The sequence below is a fragment of the Excalfactoria chinensis genome, chromosome 9 (assembly GCF_039878825.1).
Source record: "Excalfactoria chinensis isolate bCotChi1 chromosome 9, bCotChi1.hap2, whole genome shotgun sequence".
Lineage (NCBI taxonomy): Eukaryota > Metazoa > Chordata > Aves > Galliformes > Phasianidae > Excalfactoria > Excalfactoria chinensis.
Genome location: NC_092833.1, coordinates 17,345,728 through 17,365,919, shown reverse-complemented (window position 1 = coordinate 17,365,919; position 20,192 = coordinate 17,345,728). Strand labels below are relative to the sequence as shown.

Here is a 20,192-nt window from a genome sequence, read left to right as displayed (position 1 = left end):
GTTGGTGATGAATATTCACAATCCTTGGTGAGAGCTGTGCCAAAGACATCCTTCAAAACAATACAGCTGTAGCCAGAAAGCTGTACAGTGGGTGAACTGTTCTCAATTCATATGCATCTCTTCCATCTCAAACCTTCATCCTATTTAAGTGCTTCAGAAAGAGTTAGCAAAAAATCTTTGTCTTTTTTTTTTTTTTTTTTTCCCCTGGAAATCAAAGGCAGAGGACTTGAAAGAGGAAAAGTGAAGTCTTGTAAGCAATCCAGAAGGAGCAAACTAGGGCCCATTTATGAATCTCCTCCCATAAGGATGGCTTAAAACTATTAACTTGTGAGAAAACTGTGGATGTTTGAAAAGTCTTCTGATGTGACACATGTTGTGTCTAATTTAGGTGCCTTCTGATAGGGTTGGCTGCATGTGGAAATAGGGGAAAGAGTAAGTGGATAACATTGTACTGCCAAAAAAGTCTGAGGCTTCTGGAAGATTGATATGTGTAGGACCTGTGTGTTCAAAACACCATTAAAATCATAGTAAACAAATAATAAATACATGTTTGGGTCCCTGACCTACAACAAGGTGAGTGAGAGGATGAAATTTATTGTCTTTAATTACTGTGAGCCAATGTCATCCACAGTATAATCAAAACTGTGTTAGAAATTGTTTGCCGCTTTTCACTTCTCTGTATGTATGAGTCTATATAACAGAATTCTCATAATACCTTAGAGGAAAAAAAGCACATCAGACAAGAAATAAACGTGTCTTCCTCTTTCATCTAAATTTAACTAGAAAAGCAGTCTCAAAAAAATTAGACGTGCTGAACTATCCATAGGAGATTCCAATCCATTATTAGCCTACTCACCCTGTTACTTATCTTCAAACGCACACACCACCAACAGAAAGGATTTAGGTTACATTTAAGTAATCCAAATCTTGTAGGTAGTGGGTTTTAGTGAAACTGGAGCACTTGTTACTATAATTTAACTACAAAAAAACAGCATTTAGTGAAGTAAGAGGTCTGACTTTAATGCACAAAAGCAGGGAGTTTTGTGGCAGTATCAGTAAGGCTGAAGTGTCAGTCTGGATTTTCAGCCTTAAGTCTGAATTTCCTTGGTTTTGTGGATTTGTCAGATGTTTAACAGAGCTTAAATGTAAACTTTCTACTTGACGACATTCAAACCTCTACAATACAGCCCTTTTAAAGAAGAGGGGAAAAAAAACCCACACACAAACCAGGAAGAATAAGTAGAATGATGGGATATGTGAGGAACAGCTCATCGTCCTGTGTGCTCCAAAGAGATTTCACTTCTCTGTGCCTCAGTTTCCCAAACAAGAACCTGAAGAGCATATTTACAGATCTCAGAAATGTCCTCACTAATGAGTTACTGTGTAATGTGAGTGAAGTGGTTTAGCATGCTCGAATGCAGAGCATTACCAAACATTTCAGATGGGATTTTAATTGCCAGTGACCAGAGAAGACCTCAACACAGAGTATGTGTCAGTGCAGTTCATCCCTTCAGAGCATCTTCAATTAAAGTTGCTCAAGGATAGGAGCTCTCAGATTATCATTCTTGCCAGCCTGTTAAAGAGTGATAAAGGAAAAGGGGGACTGCACTTCTGCAAAATGAATATTGGATTAAAGGAAACATGTCTTGTTTTACATGCATTGCACAAACTGCAATTTTCCAAATTTTCCAGATAGTCCAAATTGTTTGCAATACAATTTCCTTTCTAAAGTGCACTATGTGGAAGGAGGAAACATCACTTCATGGAAAAGAAATGCATTCTTGAGTGCCATAAAACCACATTGTGCTCTGAAAATGAATTCAACAATTACTGGGCTACAGCACACTTTTACATTTATGACTTTGGAGGGGAGCTCAGAGTTATCATTTGTGCATATTCTCTTGACAGCATGCCGTGAGCTGCTCAGCCACTGATTAACAGAGGTTACTGTGAGGGTCCTACCAATTAATAAAAATAAAAATCAAAATTCAGTGGTTCGGACATCGTAGATGGAGCTGCATTTCTGATGACACATTCATTAGTCAGAGTGCTCTCAGTTACTACTTTCTATTTTACATCACGCTTGCTTGCTGAGATAGATTATGAAGACAAAGTTCACTCGTTGGTGGAATAAGTTACTCTAATTTGAATTAGAAATGGATGACATCCTATTATTTAGCTTAATCTAAACTCAGAAAAATATGCAATTAAAAGTGCTACGTTACCTATACAATTTAAATCCCAAATTGCCTCTAAATATCTAGCTCTGCACGGTAATATTTGGACCATGTATGGGAACATAAAAAATAACCACCGAGGGCGACTAGACAGTAAATGATACAGAAGATATTAAAAAGAATGAGAAAGTCTTTTATTCCAGTGGAAATCTAATAAGCAAGTACCAAGAAGGACTGTGTCTAATGAGAACTGATGTAGGAGTTGAAATACATCACTGATTCACTCACATGCAAAAAATTTACCTATTTATCATAATTTATCAGAAAAGCTATAGAGAGGAAGTCCCAAGGCACTGGCAAGGTAATGATGCGCTGTGAGATGTGGAACCCCTGCATGTTCCCATGAGCAGTGCTGATGCATATGGGTGTGCCAGCAGTGCCTGACTATCCGGGGCAAGATGATGACTTGTGTTATGAATGTTTCTTTGGGAAGTTCTATGCAGATTTATTTCCTACATCCCAACGTAGTCTTTCAGTTCAGGAGATTATTGCTTGCCTGAAACTTGAGAGTTACATTCATTATTCAGTGTTAACTATTTGTGGATAAAATCTTTACTTCCTTGTTCATATTTTTTATACGTAGTGACAGAATAATGCTCTTTGGTGCCAATAAATGCATGTATTTTCTCCTGCATTGTTCACTGTGATGAATGACAGACACTGCCATTCTTTATACTTTCCCTTCCAGATAAAGCACATTTATGATTATCTTTGAGCAAATAGAAGCTTGTGCGCACATTCTGTGTACTGACACAACATAATGGTTAAACGCTTCATGGACCTTTAAGACCTGTTACTTGGTGCATAGCTGGATATGCAAGAGTTGGCTCAGTGGATGCTAATTTGAAATCACTGCTCTCAATTTTCTAACAGTAAGCAGTCAGCTAATCTCACAAACATCAGCCTTTGCAGAAATCTTCCATATATTTCCACTGCAAACTAGGAGTTTAATAAGCAATTAGTTGCTGAAATGATGCATAGCTATCTGCAGTCACCATTTAAAGACATTGCAACAAAGTCAATTCAGAAGAAGAAAGTTGAGCTGGTGAATATTTCTAAGTGAAACAAACAAACAAACAAAAATGAGCCATTTGTTGGGAAGGACAGCAACACAGCACTCTCCCACCACTCCTTGAGGAGTGGTGATGGGACACAATAAAAAGACAAACACCAGCATCATTTTGGCCTGCAGAGGATGCTTTGAAACAAATAGAAGCTTTCCAAAGACTACGTGCAAGGTCTGGTAAATTCTGTTTTGCACCACTTATTTTTCTGCTGTAACATCTTCTGTTGTCACTCTATCTCAGCTTCACCTCTCTTCCTGCTGAGCCTTCTCCCAGTGTCCCCTTCTCTTTCAGGTGGCAGTTTCTCTTTGCAGTCAATGTGCCAGACCCCAAGATACCAGAGGCTGTGCTTGGGTCTCTTCCCTTGCTGAGAAGATAAAGTGGCAACTCTTGTGAAATCCCACCCTTGCTTCATCAGCTGGTATGTGTCACTGCGGTGTATTGCTGTACTGTAAAAACATTCAAAAATCTTTGCCAGATTGGCAATGTCCTGCCTTGTTCACAGCAACTGGGAAGTGGACACATGACAGTGGTTCCCCTTGTTGCTATCTGGTTGCCGGTAGACATTTAGCCAAAGAGTTAAGGGAGTTTGCAAAATACATTTTTCTTCCTCCACAACTGTGAGAGATGAAGTCCAGGTATGCCTTTGCAATAAATCCACCAACTCGTATGTCTTTCTTGATCGTGCTTGGAAAATGTTTAGTAGCTTTGAAATACTTTTCATGTCGTTCCAAAAATGCCAGAGGTCTGCATTTTCCTCTCAATGCTTAGCTTCTGCTCCACGAGGCAGTGGTTTATACATAGCTCATTAATAAGCAGAGAGTCTTTGATTTGTTTCCCTTTGCCAAGGAGTAATGGAAACTCTCCATTGACCATTACAAAAGGATCATTAAAATGTGGCCTTCTGTATATTCGCATTCAAATCTCTAACTGCCCTCAATTAGGCTTATCAGCACTGACTAATCCTGCCCATTCTGCAGTGTAAGTGTTCTGATTCTGAAAAAGTATTTAAAACAATCTGGCCAGAAGTGTTTGGAATGTGTTTCTATAGAAAGAAGGGGAATGCTAAGTAGCTCTGACTGTAGACATTTTCTTGCTAAAGGCAGTATTATCTATTAGACCCATTAGGTACTTGTTGATGCAAATTGCTATGGTCTTTAATGCCACTTGGATTTCCTGAAAGTTCATTAAAATTAAGGTGCGAGCTTTATCTAATTAAGCAACCAATATCCATCTCTTCCTTTCAGTTTGTCTCCTGTTAGTCTGGTTTTAAAACCGAGACTTCCTTTGAAAGCTCTTGATGACATTTTTACATTTTTTCCTCACGTCCCTAACTATATTTATCTGATCTTCTGGTAAATCCTTTAGGGCTGAATCTAGTGAATCCATTATCTAGTCTACACCACTAGAATACAATTCAATAATTCAATACCATTCTAGATAAATAAATAAATAAAGCTATTATTTGACATTCAGTTCCTCATTCAGCTTTTTCTGTTATAGCAAGTACAACTGACTGCGGCTCTGGGTAATTACTCATATTTTGACTGTCAATTTTTTATTAGCTGTTTCAGACTGGGCTTTTAATTGAGCTGATTTAACTCTTACCAATGTAGTGAGAACAAAATATTAAGAATTATATACAGAATTTTATAAATGTTACAAATGTCCATAGTAAGTGTCATTCTAAAGGGTGGGAACTCTCCTGGATACCATATTTGAGCTGTGAACTAAAGAAGAAGGAAAATAAATATTTCAGAAGGATTCAAGTATGAGAAAATACACATTAATAATACAGTAATGTAGTGGGGTAAATGATATGATGCTTCATTAGAAAGCATTTGTATGTGAAACACATTATGTCAGCCAACTTTATTGCTAAATTGGTACACAAGACTGAAAAAACTGAAACCCCAAAGGAGAACACAGCTCTCCTTTGAAAGAAAGAAGGAAAAATGCTACGACTGAAAATAATGGTTTCAGTGTTCACATAAAATTTATTGGTTTAAAAAGTGCAGAGCAAATTGTGCTACCCCTTCTTGCTACTGAATACTAATATAACATGTAAACATTTCATTAATCTGGGTGGAATTGTTTGCAATGGCACTGCGGCTCAGCATGGCTCCCAAGGTCACAAGAATCTCAGAGCCACTGTAAAACTAGAGCTTCCAAAGTTATAATTCATTACAAAGTGGGCCTGAAAAGAAAACAGATGTGATACTCTAGATGAAACAGTCTAATCGTGTGCACACAATGACTATCAAAATCTTTTGTTGCCCTTTGCTAGTGATTCTCGTTACCATGGCATTGCCAGTTCTTCCTATGATAGCTATAAATCTGTCCTGCAGTAGGGTCAGTCCTTGGTGAACTGTGTCCATGTGATACAATTGTATTGAGTTCAGATGTTGATGCAGGCTGGTTTGTTTAGCAGTAGCAATTGGTATATTAGTTTAAGGACCAGTATATTAGTTTAGCAAAAGTGAGTGCTAATTCTGAAACTTTCTATTTCAACTTTCCTTGGTGTGTAAGCAGCCTTGTTTTCTCTTAATTCAGCTTCACAAGAAGCACTGGAGTCATAATAGACGACTTATCTTTGCATTTCACCAGGTGCAATGATGTTTTCCTCGGATTTTAACATGTATTGTTTTGGATGTTGTTAATTATGGCCTATCAGGAATGGAAGCTTGCCAAACTGGGGGAAAACAGCTAAAGGTCACTCAAAAGTCTCAGTGATGTCTGTTAGATTTCAAAAGGAGATTGTCAGAACCATGTTTATGAATAATGATGTGGGGTACTTCCCAAGGAAAAATATTACAGTGTTCTCTGGGCACATACTGGGGTTTCCATTAAGGTTTCCCTTAAAATGTCACAAGTAGATGCTGTTCTACACAAAGCCTGTTAAGTTCTGGGTCCAAAATTAAGAGAAAAAACATCAAGCCTTTTCACTCTCTGTGATGAGGCACGCATTTTCCTTGCAAACTTATATTATGCTTGGCAGTTTGCACCAGTAAACAACGTTTGCTTTAGTATTTTCTTATTTACATCTGCCTGCACCACTAATGCTATATCACATGCCGGGGGTAGCCCTGGGCCATGAGCTGGCAAGAGCCTTGTTTTCTTGTCACAGGAGTTCTGTGATTTCCAGCCAAGGGTATGTGCTCACTGCATACATATCCTTGCCTAGCAGCAAAAGCCATAGCAAACCCTGCAGCTTGTGCTTGCTTCAGGCTCAGACATGTGATGTAGGCTGGCAGAGAAAGAGTTTTGCCGCCGTTACCCTTTGCAAATAGTGACATCCTCACACAGCCGTTTCCTTATTAACCCAGATGGTTCCCCAAAGTCACCTTCTATTGGGTGCAGGCATCTTTTGTTGGCTAGCTCTTCCTGGCTGTTAGAAAATAAACCTCATAGTTTTCAGTTCATAATTTATGGCTGGTTTAATGTGGGTGCACACACATCTGTACAGAAAGAATTGCATGGCAGCTGCTGGGAGTGCCCGGCACCCTGTCTGCATTGTAAATCACAGGCAGTGGGGCTGCTCTGCTGGCAGAGACACGTGGTGTGCCCTACAGCCACCTCCGCCAGCTCCACTCCCCTGCTCCACCTGAGCATCAGTCTGCTGCGTGAAGAAGTGGTGTTTAGAATCATAGTATGACTGAGGTTGATAGAGACTTTACAGATCATCCAGCTCCCTGTTTAAGGGATCGATGGGTGCGGGAAGTCTTTGCTGAACACTTGGCCTTATTTTCAGATGAATTGAAGAGTCTCTTTATGAGCTTTTTAAAAGAATAATTCAGATCAATAACAGTTTCAGTTTCTCACAACTCCAAAGTCAGGAAATGTTTCTAAGCAACTGAAAACAAAACAGACACTGCACATCCAAACAACCCCTTAATGTGAAGATGTGCCACAGAAAGTTCACTCCTTGCAGTTTAAGGTCTAGTAAGAAACCTTGCTTGATGGCTTTTCGGTCCCATGAGTTAAGCAACTGAACATTTTCAAGAGTCTGATAGGAGAAGCAGCATATTTCGGATTGTCATTAGGAGATGACATTTAGAAAAGAGAGTCAAAGACATTAAAATTTGATCTGTGCTTCAGGATCTTCTTTCAAGTGAATCCTTCATCTTTCCAGCAAGGCTTTGTGTTGGCTCCCAGGCTGGCATGCATATTCCTGCATCCTCAAAGCTTTATGAATTTACGATGATTAGAGAACGTCAGGACTTCAAGCATCGAGCTTTCCGCAGAGCATGATGTGGAAGGCAACATTTCAAATCCCTGCCTGTACATTGTTCGGAGCCCACCAGCTTGCAGCAGACATGCTGATCTCTGGTGGAGCAGAAAGCAATTAGAGAGGCGGCTGCTGCTTGGAGATCCTGCCATTGCTGGACGTTGGGTTTGCAGGTCAAAGACGTGCTGAGGGCTGTTTGTTTGGGAAAAGGCTTGCCAGGAGGAATGACATTCAAGAGCTCTGAAGTGCTGCTTTTTGTCCTGCCCTGGAAGCATGGGCTCTACTAAAATACCAAACCCTGCAAACAGAAGAGGCTGCCAGGAAGGTAAATTCTGTGGCCAGATAGGATCAGCTCACATTGAAAAAAAGCTGGGTAATGAAGGAACTTGGGCAGAGCCTTTGTTTCCACAAGAAGGAGTGATTAAGACATCAGTTTGTTCTGCTTCCATCTTCATTTATAAAATTGTCAGCCTCTATCTATCCCATGAGATAACCCTGCAGTGAATCCTGACTACAGAAAGAGGTTCCTGGAGCCATGCATGCTGTTGCAGATTTAGCTGCCTATTAAAACCATATTCATTTCAGAGGTTTGAGAAGCTGAGGACAATAATGTATTTGGCCCCAACTTTTGTCTTTCATCACATATGACTTCTTTATCAAAGTTTAGAGATGAGTCCTTTGACTGTGTGTCCCATCTGCCTTCAGCTTATAAGCATGAGCCAGACTCAAGCCCATGATCTGCGAATAAAAGGCCTTCACTTGCACCACCTGTACCTTAAGCCATCTCTGAATCTATTGCTGTCTGGTGGGGGAGCTTTCCCTGTGTTGCAGCAGACTTCTTCAAATACTACAGTGTGCTGAAAGTCACGGCATCCTTGAGTTTTCATTGCCTTCCCGTTATTGTTGTTATTGTCACTGTTATTAGACTTTGTAATGCACTGAACTCCCAAGTGCTCTCTGCTATTGCTAAGATTACACAATATTTCAAGGAATTTTAAAGACAGCTGTTGTGTGCATGCTTCAAAACAACAGGGGAGGCAGAAGAGCTGCAACTTTGCTTTATATGCTGGTGTGCAGCAATGCTATGCAGAATTAAATTGTGAAAGCAGATGATCCCTCTTGTCATGTGTAAGCCATGGAGAAAAAACCTGTTAAGATACCAGAAATGCACAAGAGAGGGGCTGCTGTTTAATGCCAGTCCTTCACAGTCCCACCCTGGCATTTTCATAGAGTCCAAGAGAGGTTTTGCTTTGAGTCTGAAATGTATAGTCACATCCAGAAAGGCTCCAAATGTTGTGGTCTATCCCCCGTCCTGCAGCGGATCCAAGCACATTTCTCACAAGATATCTCAACAAAAGTAACACTTAAGTGCTGGGTGTTGGAAACGGGGATTGAATAAAACCTAGGGGAGGTTTGGAGAGGAAGAAAATGAGGAGTGATTTAGTTCCAAATGACATGATGATTTTTTAAGAGGAGGGAATGAACGACTTTCATGTTTGCAAAACTCATCTGCATTTTAAGAAGATGCTGTGCTTGCACTGAGATTATGTCGCAGGACACATCGCTGCTATTATCATTAAACTTTTCTAACTCATTCGAATTTTCAGGGTCAGGTAGTTTAAAGCATCTGAATGCTCACTTTCTGTCTCCAGTAGTATGTCCTTGACAGCCTGAATTTCTGACAGTTTTGCTTAGGGCTGAGTCGACTTGGAGAGGCTGTGTCAGCCTTGGACCTTTTCTGGGCTTGCTTTTGGAAAAGATTTAAAAGAATAATACATAAATTTCCAAGCATTTGCATGGTATGAAGTGGTTGGAATGATTTTCATAGCTGGGATATTCCAAGAAGAGACACTCATTTGAGGAAAAAAATAAAAATAAAAATCCTTTGACTCATCATATAAATAGTAATCTAATGCAATATTAAAAACTATTCAGTTAAATATTTAAGGCTGTAGAGTAACTCACTTAATTTACGGGCCAGTATACCTAATAAGTGTGTGTGGGGGATATCCATTGGCTTACTGCAGCCCAGCCCCAGGGAGGTGGGCAGGGGTTATTGCTGACACCTGCAGGGTGGCAACACAGCAAGCTAGGTGGAGTACCTGAAGAGTGGTATGCAAGAAGGAAGATGAGCAGTACAGGCCACAGGTAGGAAATATATGTTTAAATGTGGTTTGTTTGGGTTTCTGCTGAGAAGTTTGTTTCTTATACGGGGGAGATGAGGAGTATATCCTTGGCAGAGGCAACAGAGTAGGATTGCAGAGAATAGAGGGAAACAGAATGAGCTCAGGTTTTATAGTTATAGTTTACTTAAAACAAAGAAGCTCTTGTAATATCATAGTGGGTAACATCAGCTGATCTAATCACATAACCTGACAATCAAGCTGAGCACAGTGAAACCCCAAGGCCAACTACATGAGTGCATTTCAAATGAATGGCTTTTGTTATTCTGCAAATCCTGCTACTCTTCTGCTCAGGGTGGGGGGGCTTAGGAGCACTGAGCTCCTTCTGCATCTCATATCCAGAGTATTGCAAAGGAGGAGTGGGGAAATATCACAAAAGACACTTGGATGGCTCCAGGTATCTGAGGCCTCAGGAAAAAGGCAAGGCATAATGAATTGCAGTGGAGAACTATGGGTGCTTCTGAATAGAAAAGGTACCTGACTGACAAAAATAAGTGGTTGTTTCTGCTTTTTCTCTTGCATCAGATCTGATAATAGAAGCTTGTAATTGTCATTATTAATTAATTACATGTTATGCTTTGGGTTTGCTCTGTCATTATAAACTGATGTATAAACAGGAAGGAACCATCTAAAAGCCATTAACTGGTGTGTGGCAAAACCAAACCTAGCTCTAGAAACTGCTGTTGTGTTGTATTCTTAAAGTCACTCTTTAAGCTGAATGGTAAAAGATAGACTGTAAACCAGAGGTGTTTGTGACCACCAAGGCTAGGGCAAGGTAGCATTCTTGTAATGGCTCTGGGCAGTCTCGCTCAGTCTACACTGGCTCTGGGCAGCTTTGTCTTATGGTTGGTGACACTATCCGTGGGAGAGGGTTGAAACTAGATGATATTTGAGGTCCTTTTCATCCCAGACCAGTCTGTGATAGTAAACAGATAAATGCAAAAAGCATTAAGAGCAAAGAATTGTTTACTGTGACACTTGAAGTATTTTGAGAAATAATCAGACTGAAGCTCTGATAATTGACTACTAAAGATTAAATAACTGAATATGTAAATAATAAAGAAGTTTTCAGAAGTGTGTGCATCAGTAAGGAATGTTAAAAAATGAAAAACTTAAGTAAAACATTCCATTCAACATAACTTTGTTTTGATATCATTGAGTTTAGCATAGCACAAAAGTAGGAGATGTACCAGCACTGGTTGGCATTTTAGGATTTTTTTTCTTTTTCACCACCATAAGATGCAAGCTGAAGTAAGATCATAGTCTTAGTTAGAAAGTCAATTAACTTGGAGAGCAGAATGGAAGTTCATACTAATCCAGTGACGTGAATCTCAGTGGTAATTAATTCAGGTCTTTGTAGCTGCTTCAAGGAAGTAATTTACTATTCTATAGAAGGTAATGCAAAATGTTTTCTTTGGTCCTAGGGCCTCCAATTATGATAAATAAATAATTGGCATAGTCTTCTTTTTCAAACCCATTATGTAGTCTTGGAAGACTGGAATTGATTTCTGTTGTAAATACCTTTCTGCAGAGCAAGGGAAGCAAGAGACAAAGAAGGATCTGGTCATTTTTTAAGTTGTGAACTAAATACAATTGAGCTGAGCTAATTTCTTGCCTAGAATTGCTACCTTACAAAACAGGGTCTATTAATATGGCAAATACATTTAATATTTTTAAAAAAATAAAATAAAATTAGGATCCTTTTATGTTAAAGACCATATTGTTTGCATAATTTCAGCATGAAATATTTACTTTGGCACCAAAATACCTGTCAGATGCTGACTGGTGCTTATGGCATTGGAAAGGAGTCTTCAAGGATAGTATCAAGGGTTAGTGGGGGGTTCATATTCATTCTGTAGCGGCAAGCAGACTTGGTGTGAAAAGTATTTTTTCCCAGAGTAGTAGGAATTAGCAACAAAGGTATGTGTTACAGAACACTTGCCATATGAAGCAGTTAAGGATATTTAGACTTTAAGACTGCTGAAACAAACATTTGTTTTGCCCTGCTAGTAGCATATTTCAGGTTGCTATATTGGGCCTTAAGTTTAAAGGCAATCAAAGAGAAAGGAACAAAAACCCTTCCATTATGGATTTATGGATCCTTGCCAAACAACCTAAATCCTGGCTCTGCACTAACAGAGCAATATAATAATAACAATTGTCTTTTTTTTTTTTTTTTTTTTTTTTTTTTTTTACAAAAAAATACCATATCTATTCATTCATTTCTCTAGTTGCTATCCCAGATAGCTCTTCCTTTACAGATTGCTGTGTTTGGATTGCATATCTAAATTCTGCGTTGCTTTGTGTTTTAAGCACTGTTTTGAATAACAACTGTTGGACCTGCAAGCAAACCAGTACACCAGCCACATAACACTAAAGCATCAGAATGATGGCTTTGTAAGCAATATTTTGCAAGCAAACACACCAGCAAGAAATTGTAAAAGAGGAAATGTAAACCAGTGACTGGAATTGTTTGTTAAATCAAGATGATCCAGAAAGCTTCATGCACGATACACGTAGCACTGAATGGGATACCAGGTGGACTCCCCTGGTTCCTCCAGAACAGCTGACTTGCAGATAATGTTGTTGTTGGAGATGATGCTAAAATCTTTGTGATCATTTGTATGCGTCTCCTATCAGAACAGTCTTGGAAAATCTGGTCTCTTTTGTATGGTATTTAGTTTTTATGTCCTTTTGGGTATGGAAACAACACTGTTCTGGGAGCCCATGGAACACAGCTCTAAGCACCAGAAGTAGCTGAAACTGAGGCTAAGTGGGTTTTAGTTTAGCTACAAAGTTCAGAAGATCAGAAGAGAAGGCAAAGAGTGTATTGGGAGCTGAATCCTCATGAATAAGTATAATGCAGGAAAAACATACAGACAACAGAACACAGGCAATGGAAGGGCAGCAGCCATGTGAAGAACCAGATTGCATCTCTTAACTAAGAAAAAGAGTTAAATGTGCTGCAAGGGGGCTTTTGTCTAGCCTGCTCTCTTCTTTTGAAGAGCCAGTATTAAAGCCTACAGTTTCTCTGATCTGAGTTTTGATTTTGCTTTTCTCTTGCTTTGTTGGATTAGGTACTTAATCCAAATTAATTGTCTGGTTGCTGATTAAAATTGCTGAATATATGAAATGATGAGAAATTACTTCTTGATAGCAGATCCAACAGCGTTTGAATCACCCGCTGGGCTGCACGTCTCCATGTTGACTACAGAGGTGAAACAGACTACTGGGTTAGCTTAAATATTTAAGATAAGTGAAGACTAAGCTGTCTTAACAGTTTTTGACACCATGAAATTAAAGTTGAGTGTGAAATTGAAGTTACATGGTTGCTTACCTCTTGTTTATTCAGTAGCATCAGTCCCTCCAAAAAAGTATTGACTCTTATTCTTCATTCTGGACACTGAATGGGTATTTAGTCAAATTTAGCTGTTAGAACAGTATATGCAACCCAAATAATTCATAGATAAAGCTAGTATGAATCTTACTTGTCACAGGGTATTGGAGTATTTAAATATTTCCTCATGTATGTTCTCCATTAGTCCACAAACAGTCATTTATAAAATTAGGATATGGTACTTCTAGAATGACTCAGTTCATTATTAAAGGACACTGAGCCTGACAGGCTAGAGATAATTACTTTTTCATGCTATTAAAAGTGTTCATAAAAACATGACATTATTTTAAGGTTCAATGAGAGGTATATGACTAAAATAGCATTAAAATTTTATTTTAACATTCTACAAATATAATGACATTTAAAATATGACATTTAGATGCTAGAACCTCTAATATCAAATAATGTCAGCATATGTAGCAGTATTTCTTTCCCAAAGAGCAGACAAATGATTGTCAATGTCACCTTCAGAACCTGTTATTACCTATTATCAGTTGCAAAATTCTGTTTGTAAAAGTTCTGTAGCACTTTATAGCCATTAGCAAAGTCAATTAATTACAATCTCCACTGCTACATGAAAGGTACAATTACTTTGCTATTCACTTTGATTGTGTTGACCAGCAGTTTTCAGGTGAACGCTTGGAGTCCAATTAACCTGTTGTGGGCTTGTACGGAGGCTGCAGCCAGTGTTTCTGAGTGGTTTAGGCTTGGTTCCTGTGGTGTTTCAGAGCTCTACTTCTATTTAAGACTGTGGTGCCAGATCTGAAAGGCAGCATGGCACATCTTCCCTCCCTAAAGGGGTCAGCGGTCCTGATAAACTTGGGCTTCAAGCTTAGTGTTTACTAGGCTTTATCAAATGAGGAGTTATTGTCTAGCAAGTGATAGTTTATATTTGTCTTTGCTTTCCATTAAAAAAAGAAATCAGTGCTTCCCACAGAAATGAAACAGAAGTGATTTTTTTGTTGTTGTTTTTTACATACCCATATTATTCTTTCTTCCTCTATTATTAATTAATTTATTTATTTAACATGGGAGGTGTCAAGAACTAAACATTGGTAAATGGAAACATAGAACTGAGCTGTTGGTAGAGTTTCTGTGGCTCTGGGAGGTTGATGTAGATAAGTTAAGCTGCGTCTACTGGAATATTCTGTTCCTATCCTAAATGAAATCTGAACACTGCAGGTAACAGCTGGTAGATTGAATCAACTGCAACAAATGTAGATATTTTTAAGGATTCGTGACTAATATGGGCCCAAATGTGTTTTTAGTAAATATATGTCAATATATTGGGAACACAGATACATTGAGGAAATTATTTCAGTACTAGGAAGAAGCTTTATCCACTCATACCAAATGTGGTGATGCATAAAACTGGAAGTTCTGGATATTAGTAGGGAGAAATGTTCTGTTATGTGAGAAATATGCACAGGGATAGGAAAGAAACAACTGTGCTTTTCAGTTGGTTTTCAAATCAAGGCCTTAACATCTCTTAAGTCATCAAAAAACATAACATGCCTTTGAACAGATAATTTTCAAATATGTCAAATTCTTTTGTATGATTTCTTGCATGATGTTAGAACTTGGGCTGTGCAAACGCTGCCCCATCAATACAGCTCATATCTCAAAGTGGCCCATCACTCCCAAAGCAGCCTGTCTGCTCCTGACAAGTGAATGAACTCCTGCAAACACCAGCAGGCTTTCACTCACGTTATTTTGTCCCTAATAGAATACACTGTTTCTCATCTCTCCCACTTTATGGGTGCCCACTTGTAGATGCATCACTTGAGATAATGAAGCTGACAAACAGAAAGTACTTAAGCATATGCTGAAATGCTTTTCTGTGCTGAGATGCTCTGGGGGGAAGTAGAATAGAAATATTTCCCTCTGTATATTGAGTGTATTATGGAGCACATAAAGACCAGACAAAAACAGATACTGTTTCAGTTGTCTTCTACCCCTGGTCTGAACACAAGCCAGGAGAAACAAGAAGCAAAATGAACAAAGATCAGAGAAGGGGGAAAAAAATTCAAATAGGTTATGTTGAGAGGGTAATGAGTAAAGGTAATTCAAATGATTCATTTATGAGTGTAAACTAGACCCACATCATGTTATTGAGGCCTAGCAGGAGGGATGGCATGGCTGGAATGATAAAATCAATAGTGAGAACCTATTTAAGATGAATCAATTAAGGGAAAAAAAGTAAAGACTGGCATTTTATAATAAAAGTGACATTTCTTTCCTATCTCGGGGGTAAATGATCTGCAGTGCTCATGGATCAGTGGTTTATAAGAGAGAGCCAGAACTGCTATGAGCAGCAGGTCCCCACATCACACCTGAATGACTGGAACTGTCTCTCCCTTCTGGGGACATTTCTGTAGGAAAGGTGAAAAAAATGAACAGAAGTTTGTGACTTGTCTTCATGTGTGGCTTTAGAGTGGGTGGTATAGGGAGGAAATATCACTTTGATATACCACTAAATTCAGAGGTCTGATGAAGAACAATCCACACTCAAAACACGTTGCATCTTCAAATTGCATAGTGGTGGTCCGCGACGTATAAAGCGAAGTATGACTGGGAGACTGAAGAAATAACTTTTCATCTTGAGCTGTTTATATTTCTTATTCAAAAACAGAATGAAGTCCAAAAACTTGATGCTTCAAACATTTGACAGATATATATATATATATATATATATATATATGCAAGCCGAAAAGCTTCTTATAAAGAATCCATGGTGAGGAAGGCAGGAATGCTATCTGTGGTTCTCATATAAGAGCAAGGTGAGTCTGTAAATTGGTAAACTTAGATTCATTCCCATAATACTGATTACTAAAACAAGGGTCATGGTGATCTGCTCTAAAAATGGAATCCATAAATCATATTCAAATAATAAATAATACTGAAGGCTATGGCAAAAATTTGTTCTATGGCATGAAACTGTTATGACCCGTAGAACGTTTATTTTCACCAAGGTGTGCTCCAGACATTGTGTATCTTAAGGCACGTGTGGTTTTGAGTGTGTTTTTTGAGGAATCAGTGAAAGATGGGTGTTTCTGGGCCTAGATTTTGATTGAAAAGTGACTGAATCGCAGGCCTCAGTAGGACGCTGGTCTCCATCTGCACTGTCTGACCCAAATTAGATCAGGAATCAGTGGGCTGTCAAGAGTGAGTCACACTGAAGTATCTAACAATGTAACTGAGTCCCTGACGAGAAGAGGTGGGAGGGCTTTCATTTGTCAAATGCTGATAGAACACCAAAAAGAAGGGAAGACTGTCACACAAGGACAGTTCCTCTGGCTGAAATAGGCCTAATTATAAAATCAGTATTTGTTTTGTCAAGTAATTACCCAGACCTTAGATCTTGTGTAGCTGAACACTGCATACTTCTGCTGTGATTTGGTTGTATGTTTGTTTCTAATATATTTGATTTTGATTTTGCATTTGTTTGAGTTTTGTTTTCTTTTTGCTTTTACCTTCTTCAGATAGCATCATATTTGTTAAATCCAGATGTTTATGCTATTCAAAGTACCTATATCCCCTGCTGTACAAACACAGTAGGAACAGCCTGTTGTAATGCTACCAGGGAGGAATTTCAATTCAAGAGCAGCAACCAGGCTGTATTATTTCAGAAGGTTCTGCTGTCAATAGGTGGCAATAATATCCTTCACTGCAGCCACTTAATGCATGTTTACAGTTTTCCTCCACCCCATTTGGAAATTTTATAACACAGTCTCAAGTTATTTATATCTGCAAAGTTCTGCATTCCCACCATTACAATTTTTCATGTCAGTATAGGCCAGCTATGGGGGAGGTATAGCATGACATTACTTTATTAAAGCTGACACTTTGCCTTGGATTGAATGAGTTTTCATCCTCCGTATATGCCGCCGCAAGTCATTAGCATTCCAGTTCTGTTTTGCTATCAACTAATCTGCACCAAAATATTTGCATGAAATCAAATTCATACACTGGTCAGACACACGGAAAAAATACCCAACCCCTAGTCAGATACAGAGGAAAAATACCCAAGCCCAGCCCCTGGTGGCTGTGGTTCGGGTGTGCTGGGAGCAGAGACCCGGGCATCCACAGACACGTGTTTCTTTGTGGCTTTTTCTTTATAAATTCGTCACCTTTAGCGTTTGTGTGTGTGGGGAAATGCATCTTTTTGTTGGTGAACAGTTGCTGGGTCTATTTAAATATTCTCACATTCGTGCACACAAAATACATTAAAGGTGTAAGGTGTTCAGCTAAGTACAAAACCCAGGCAGGATGGACACTATCAAGTGCTTTTTGCAGTGGCTGATCTGCTTTCTTTCATTCTAGGTTGTAATTTCCTCTTAAAATATGCAAATACTATTTGCATAAGTTTTGCCCTGCTTCAGGTTTTCAGGTTGGCAGCTGTGGGTACTCACTATTTAGCTGTTTTCCATGAAACACTTTCCCTGTATAGGATTTCAGAGATTGCAGCGTTTTAAGGTTATATCCACAACACAGTTGCTAAAGCCCATTTTCTAGCATTTTCCTAAACAACTGCTGTGAGGAGAAACCAGGGCTTTCCCAGTCTGCATATGAATATATATGCACAGCGTGAAGCTACCCTGAAGTTTGGGAGGAGGCTTTGGCCTTAATCTCTCCTTTATGTAGCCCAAGTGCTGAGGTGACACCCAGAGCCTTATTGCAAAGAAAGTGAGTGATCTGCAGGCCAAGCGCATGTATACTTACATGAACACAGAGGATCCTTAATTCCCTCCAGCAATCACCCCTTACAGTTCTCAGTCTTCAAGAACTCTGTAGAAGAAAGAATTCCTATTTCATTTTCCATAACCTGAAGCAGCTTTCCCCAAAGGCCAGTTGAGGATGAAGCCCCTCTTTGTCCCACAAAGCTGGCTGACACCTCTACATGTGTGATTTGGCCACAGCATCTCACTGCAGAGGTTGTACACAGCTCAGCTGCTGGCAGGAGAAGTTTTTGGCAGCTCAGTATTCAAAGACACATGCCGTGTAGGCTGTGGTTACTGTGTTGTTTCCTTGATGTTGCTGTGACATTTTCAGACTAATATTATAATTACAAAAACATTCTGCCAGGATATTCTCATAGGAATGTTTTTCTTCACAAGGTAAAGCCAAACTACCTGAAAACTATCACCTAGGTGACAATATCAAATGATACATAAGGAAATGTAAGCAGTTTGCACCTTTCTTTTGACTTGGGAAAAAAAAGAAAATCCCATTTCTGCAGTGTGTGGTTAGGTTTTACGCTTAACATGGTTTCCTTGCTGGAGCAGACTGCAGACATTGGTTTGTGCCACATGAGCAGTTTCTCAGAGCTATTAGGAAATGTGCTGGTGATCATTAGCTTTCTCTAATTTACTTTGTGCTCTCTTCTATCATTGAAACATAACATTAAAAACAAATATAATCATAACTTGCTAATATCAGTGGAAATCAATCCGAAATAGAATCGTATAGACAAGAAAAAGAGGAGGAGATATTAAGGAAACTGCATCCTCAGGGTTGTTTCTCCTTACTCTTTCCTGTTCGTGATAATATGGTTTTTATTCCCCTGGTGTGGACGTGGCAGGAAAACATTATCATAGTGACTAGCACAATAAAGTCCTGAGTCTTCCCATACTAAAAATTAATTATTTTATAGTAATCCCTCAAGTAAGAGAAGATGTAAGGATATAATAGAAATTCCACAGACTTCAAAGTGTATCTGAGAAAAGCTGTTATAACAAGAAAAAAGAAATCTGTTTTATATAATTAATCTGTATTTGCTATTAATTTCACAGCTCATGAAATAAATTGAATTAATTATTGGAGTTACTTACACGCATTTTAAATGTATAGTAAATATTTCATAATTTTATAATTTACACTTAAAATCAGCCGTACTCACAGTACATTCATATCTTTATTGATATTATTATCATCAGGGAAAGACAAGTTTCCTATACATTTTTAAGTACCACATCCCTACACACTCTTATTTTCATCCCGTTGTCATGTGTGATGAAGTTAGATCTTTATCTGTCAGTATTATCCACGCTAACCTTGCCAGATTGAGTTTGTGAAAACTTTTTGGTATTGATCTTTTCTGGTTTCATCACATCTTCTCGAGCAGATTGCCTTTGGGCTTGGCACCAGGGGAATGCTGATTAGGGAGGGCTGTTTATTGTAATACTGATGGAGAATGACAATGAAGCTCCCGTTAGAAACACCCTGCCTGGAGAAAGACTGGTGCGAAGGTTAAATGCAGATAACGGTATTGGCAAATGGTGCAATAAATCTAATTGCACTGTGATGCACAACACACAACTTGTTCTTTCTCTGTGGGCCCAAAGTTCCCCAAAGGTGCTGGAGTAACACAACTGCGAGGTGAGGTCTCCCATTCCGCCTGTGGGAGCATTGCTGCTCCCATGCTTTCAGTAAGTGATAGCAAGTGGAAGAATTGAGTACAAATGTGGAGGTAATTACATGGAAAATAGTAGTGCAAGAAAAATAGGGTGATAAAAAGGCAGCAATTAAGAACTGATAAGAGAGCTGTAACATGGAGATGAGTGTATTAGTTCAATAGATTTTAAGTTTTAGGTAAACAGAAGTGGTGTGTCAGAACAGGAGTAGACAGCACAATAGAGCCAAATGAGAACACAGTAGAAAAAGGAAAATACAGTGAATGAATGAATGCTAATTACTAATTGGAGATCAGCAGTGCATAAAATATATATGGCTTTGTATGGAGCTTGGCAAAAGTATATATCTTGGGAGTGTAGAGAGCTGATTCTATTTCCCACTGTTTCCTAAACAGAACGGATGCATTCTTTCCACACACTCAGAATGTCAGCTTGCAAGAAATGATGAAACTTAGTGTAGAATCATGGACAACCAATGAACACAAGAAGTCTCCAGCAAAACACAGAACACATGACTGTTGGGTGGGTAAAGCTGCGAGCTCCACAGTGGTGGCTGTACTGGGACTCTTGCAGGTCAGCTCAGTCTCTACAAAAAGAACGTATGGAAAAATGATAGATGCAGTACACAAAAAGCATTTAAGCTGAAGTTTGTGATCTGTGTGGTAATGTC

At 38.9% G+C, this 20,192-nt stretch overlaps 1 long non-coding RNA gene across 1 annotated transcript in view; it reads left to right on the top strand.

Moving 5' to 3' along the window:
- Positions 1-9,542: 9,542 nt before the first annotated feature.
- Positions 9,543-20,192, top strand: part of LOC140255926 (uncharacterized) — a 29,497-nt gene continuing 18,847 nt past the window's right edge. Inside the window, exon 1 of the long non-coding RNA XR_011904614.1 lies at positions 9,543-9,677. This is a non-coding gene — a long non-coding RNA (uncharacterized lncRNA). The remainder of the gene's footprint in view (positions 9,678-20,192) is intronic.